Source organism: Meriones unguiculatus, chromosome 10 (genome assembly GCF_030254825.1).
Source record: "Meriones unguiculatus strain TT.TT164.6M chromosome 10, Bangor_MerUng_6.1, whole genome shotgun sequence".
NCBI classification, from domain to species: Eukaryota; Metazoa; Chordata; class Mammalia; order Rodentia; family Muridae; genus Meriones; species Meriones unguiculatus.
Window position 1 is genome coordinate 77,319,701 of NC_083358.1, and position 5,985 is coordinate 77,325,685.

General features: G+C 38.8%; 1 pseudogene; it reads left to right on the plus strand.

Annotated features, from left to right (window-relative positions):
• The first annotated feature begins 3,135 nt into the window (after positions 1–3,135).
• LOC132657047 (glyceraldehyde-3-phosphate dehydrogenase-like) lies at positions 3,136–3,746 on the plus strand (annotated as a pseudogene).
• The last annotated feature ends 2,239 nt before the right edge of the window (positions 3,747–5,985 follow it).

Here is a 5,985-nt window from a genome sequence, read left to right on the forward strand (position 1 = left end):
ACAAATGAGCCCTGAACTCATAAGGACTCATTGAGACTGAACCAACAATTAGGGAGCCTGCACAAGTCTAACCTAGGCCATCTGTATATATGTTACAGTTGTGTAGCTCGTTGTTTTTATGGGTTTTCTAAGAGAGGGATCAGGGGCTGTTTCTGATGCTATTATCTGATCTAAGAACCCGTGTCCTCCTCCTGGGTTGCCTCTTCCAGCCTTACATGTGAGGGGAGGGGCCCAATCTTATTGCAACTTGATTAGGTCATGTTTGGTTGATATCCCTACCCTTTTATGAAGGGAAATGGAGGATGAGAGGTTGGGGAGAGAGGAGGTGAGTCAGGTGGAGACCTCAGGTGGAACAGAAGGACAGAGGGAAAGTGCAGTCAGGGTGTAGTGCATGACAGAATAAATTAATAAAAAGAAAAGAGCACATAGCTGATGGATGAATGGAGGTCAGGAGAGGCGGCATTTGCGCATACCCTATTTAGAACACTTTCCGTTGACTCATACAGCTACTCACTTTAGGGATATCTTTTAAATTTGGCTTATGATTTATCTGACTAACTGATCTTTTACAGTTATCTTTCCAATTATGAGAGTGGTTTCTTGCCATTTGTTTTCTATATGAAGTCTAGAATCTTTGTCATAAGAAGTACATATGTCATTTGTTGATTCTTTTTGAAAGAATCACACTGTGCTGGCTAGATATTTGTCACCCTCATACAAGCTAGGGTCATCTGTGGGGAGAGATCCTCAATTGCAGAAATAACTACATAAGACCGGCTCATCGTGGTGTGGTTCCTTCCAGATGCTTTGGTTTAAGAACCAGTTTTCTGCTCACTTTTTCAAACCATCAACCCCTTTAGCTCACTTTCCTCAGTTGAATGCCTATCATTCCCATCCATGCTTTAGTGTTTGCCTTGAACCTGAATGTGGATGACCATATCATTCCTTTGGGGGTAGTCCTTTGTTCTCCCAGATCTTCTGACATCACCAAGGCTTCCCAGACACACAAGATCATTCTCATTATTAAAATAATTTCACAGTAAGTGTATAAACCAATTGCAGTTCCCAAGACACTACTTTTGAGCACAGGAAAAAGGGATACTGATGAAGGCAGAAAAAAAATGGTTCAAATGACACATCATATACTACAAAAATAGCAGAACTGACTAACATAGCAACATGGTAGGTTTGTTCTGGTCTGCTTTCTCTAGCAGTGTTCTCTATCATGATTAACTCTCTCTTAAAGCACTATTGTAATATTTGCTCTTCTTGTGGTGATAGATCTTTTTTAAAAAAAAATCTAAATTTAGAATAGAATAAATTTAGAATTTATTATTTTATTCTCATAATTGATGAGATTCTTAGAATAACTGGAACAATTTTGAAAGACACACATGCTCAGAACAACATTAGTATTACAGAAAGACATCAAACAGTCTCTCTTTGGCATTACTAAATCCTTGAAGTGAAATTTTACATAAACATTTCACTTCTGGTCTGGTTAAACCACACTTATATTGAAATGCTTAGGAGCTGTAGATTGCTCTGGCAATATATGTGAATAGTCTTGGTGACAAGAATATAAAAAAGGAAATTCTCATCTGTCAGTCCAACTCATGCAGCATGAGAAACACACAAGGCTGACAGTATGAAAGTGTTTTATTAACAGCATGCAAGTCTAGCTTCTGAATGTATTAGTCGAATATACTTAAACTCTGCGCACCTATAGCTATATATTAGCAGTTGTCAAGGGTTTGGAAAGTTTCTGTACACACAGTTCTTAGAATAACTGATACATGTAAATCTAGTTGCCTAAGAATAGATGAACTGTGCTGATTCTTGGAGGAAATGTTTATTGGGAAAAATGTTAAGCTGTATTTACAGAGCACTGAAACTTCTAACAGAGTGTGTTACATTCTTCTTTAGCTCTTGTGCTTAGCAGTATTTTTCAGTATGTCTTGACAAACTTTCCATCTGAGTGTAACAGTAGCTCGTTTTTTCCTTTGCAAATAGACAAAATATTTCATTGAGAGATGCTCTGCTATTTCTCTAATCAGGTTTCCTATACTGATGACATCAATGCATCCCCAATATTTAACCATAAGATACAATGTTTAATGAATACTCAAGCACATATACTTTTGAAAATGCAATAATATTTATCAATATATTTCCAGAAGTAAAAGAAGTGACTGAAGATTATATACAGTTGTTACTTTGATGAACATTTCCCAAGTTATCTTCATGGTATTTTTTTTTTCATATCTTAGTCACATCAAAAATTCTAGGTGACATTAGCATACAAAGACTGTGGCTTCTACTTTGGAAGACTTATAGGTGAAAATGGTCTCTCGGTGTAGTACTTTAATCTACATCCTTCATCATCACTGAAGATAAGTTGCATTCTGTTAAGAACTACTGGAACCAATTTTCAAAATATAAATATCTTTTATGTCTTTTTATATAACATTTTGAATATATTTTTTAAAATTGCCTAATCATGTACTCTCCTTGTCAGTCTTCATTTCTTCATGTGGTCCATTTATTTCTAAAGATTGGATTCTTGCTGGTTTCAGCTCTTCTGCTCCATGCTGCCAGGGTCACTAATGAGTATATAATGTTTCCTCTTTTGGAGTCATTCCTTGAGTCCCCAAATTTCAGTAACTTCATGCACCCCAACCTTGTACTACTGGAGCACAGGTGAGAAAATGTGGGCAAGAGAAGGTAGGAAGACCTGGTTTCAAAGAGTTTTCTCATGTGATAATGGAGTTGTGTACTACACCAAATTGGGATTGGAAAAATGTTGATTTTAATACAGATAAATGTATTTCTGTAGCAAGGGACTTCTTAGGATTTTGTATTCTACTTATGAACTTCCACGAAGATGATAAACACAACAAATAGTATTTTTCTTTTTACTGCCTGAAGTGAAAAAACACTTCCTTACGTGTTCTTCCTTCCCTCTCTCCATATCATCAGCTGTGTCACAGTCTGCCATAACAGGAACGCTCTGAGCTAGGTGCAAAATGGAGGACTCTCTTGTTGGTGGGACTTCCTCTTCTCTGCCTGCTGAGCCTTGATTCCCACACTCTTTACTTGAAAAAGGTCACATCACATAATCCTTAGGGAAATTAAATGTTTGTGATGAGCATGAACCACGAGAAGTCAGGCAACTCACTCAAGATTGTCAGCTACCACCAACTGCTTAGCCCCCTTGTTCAAGGTCATCCATGACAACTTTGACATTGTGGAAGGACTCATGACCACAGTCCATGCCATCACTGCTACCCGGAAGACTGTGAATGCCCCCTCTGGAAAGCTGTAGCGTGATGGCCTTGCGTTTGCCCAGAACATAATCCTTGCATCCACTGGTGCTGCCCAGGCTGTGGGCAAGATCATCCCAGAGATAAACAAGAAGATCACTGGCATGGCCTTCTGTGTTCCTACCCCAACATGTCTGTTGTAGACCTGACATGGTGACTGGAAAAACCTGCCAAGTCTGATGACAACAAGAAGAAGGTGGTGAAGGAGGCATCCTAGGGGCCACTAAAGGGCACCCTGGGCTACACTGAGAACAAGGTTGTCTCCTGTGAATTTAACAGTGACTCCCATTCTTCTGTCTTTGATGATGGGGCTGGCATTGCTCTCAATGACAAGTTCATGAAGCTCATTTCCTGGTATGACAAGGAATACGGCTACAAAACAGGGTAGTGGATCTCAAGTTCTACATGGCCTGGAAGGAGTAAGAAGCTCTGGACCACATACCCCAACAAGAACAGAGAGCAAAAGAGAGGCCCTCAGCTGCCAAGGAGTACCTGTCCCAACTCAGCCTCCTATACCGAAAATCTCTGTTGTGGTTAATTTAAAGGTATGTTGGATGCTGTGTATTGGTCATTATCAGGGTACAAGGAGACACAGAGGCAGTGAAAAGGAGAAAGGGAGCTGACCAAGAGACTAGAAGAAGTTGAGAAGACAGGTGTCTTAGTTTGCCTCTCTCTTGCCGAACACTGACCTAAAGCAACTTGAGAGAAGAAATGGTTTGTTTGGTTCACAGATTACAGTCCATCATCAATGGATGCCAAAGCAGGAGCTCATGTGAGAATCAATGGAAAAACACTGCTTGCTGGTTTTCTCCCTGGGGCTTGCTCAGCCAACTGTCTTATACAACCAGATTGCCACTCCAGGGGTGGTTTCATCCTCATGTGTTGGGACCTCCCATATCAATCATCATTCAAGCAAATTCCCCGCAGACACGCCCACAGGTCAAGCTAGTGGGGAATATTTCTCAACCGAAGTTCCCTCTTCTCAGGTGACTTAATTTGTATCAAGTTGACAAAACTAACCAGCATAGCCCGTGAGACTCCCAGAAAGTTGTATGAAGGCCAAACCTATGAAGAAATACACCACTATATTCCTGAAGCTCCCAATCCACCTTTGAGGTTTCACAGGTCATGACATTATGACATCTTTTGTCATATTTCACAATACCATCTAAATGCTTTTAGTTCAGGGAAGGGATAGTGTATTCTTCAATTGCTAGAGAGAGCTCTTAAAATGGCCCCTGACCCAGGCCTGCAATGAGATGATCTGATATTTCAGACTGAGAAGAGCAGTAGGCTCTGCTAAATAGCTGTGTTCTTATGTTCTGGCAAATGCCATAAACACAGTATGTTCCGTTCAGCCTCCTCCTCTGCCGTTACAGACATATGGATCACATTATACTCAGATTTATATTATTGATGCTCCTTTACTGAACTAGTTATTTTTCTTCTTTTAAAAAAAAAAGACTTTTTTTTAATATAGCTATACATTGTATCCAGGAATATTGAGAGTCACGCCTTCCATGATGCTTTGCCATCGCATGATGAAATGCTCTATTTATATTAAAATGAAGGTGCTCCTAGGGGAGACATAGAAGAGAATGAAACGACAAATAGAGCTTTGGGACAGAATATGTGAAGTGACAGAAATGGAAGCTCTTGTTACAGAATGGCCCACAGGACTTTGGGCTTCCAGCAGGCACACTGGTGGCTGGAATCTGGCTGTTCTCGTAGGGCAGTGAGCTCACAGCAAGCAGCTAATCAAGTCATTCCTATTCCTACACATCTTGACTTGATGGGTCATTGTAATAATACTATTGTTGGCCTAGGGTCAGATATTTTCCCTTTCTGTTAAATGAATGAATTATTTTTAATCAAACAATTTTATTTCTGCACATCAATATTGTGATGGCAATCATCTGTTTACTCCATGTAATTAGCTGGTTCAGTGAAGAAAATCATGTCAAACTCAATGTGATAGACAGCAGCCTTGACAAACATGAATATACTGAAGTTCTTTCCTTGAAGTTCAATCTTCATGGTAATGACATAGCTAAGTAGGGGAGGACGGGAGCATAGGTTTGTCTAGGAGCCATGAACCCATGTCAATGTTTTGTTTCTAGCCTGAGAAGCAATAAAAAATGATGTATATGAAGGACCTAGTTTTTCACATATATGCATATAGTACATTAAATATATATATATACATATACAAACATTCCATACATATATATTTATATGTGTATGAAAGATTGGTTATCTTTTTGGGATATAAGTTCATTATTTAATAAATATCATATTGTATTAAGCCATCTTTTAATTTTTGCTCTACAACTAAAGCCTGTAATAAAAATTTTTGTTGGAATTTTGATTAAACAAACCTTTACAAAAGTAGCCAAAATTCTTTTCCCTTGAAGTTGTTTTTAAAGATTGCTTTATGTGACAGTTGTGCCTGCACACAGAAGCTAGATGACATTTTCATAGCAGTATTGCATAGTTTCTATAGTATACGAATTAGATGGACTTGCTGAGACATTTGGACCAGTATGTAGTTTAATATTTAAACACAATGTCCTTTTGTCTAGGTGTAGGCTCTGCTCTGAACCCTTATTATCTATATTTTTTAACATATAGGAAACTCTTTTCCAGATAAACTAAAAGCTAC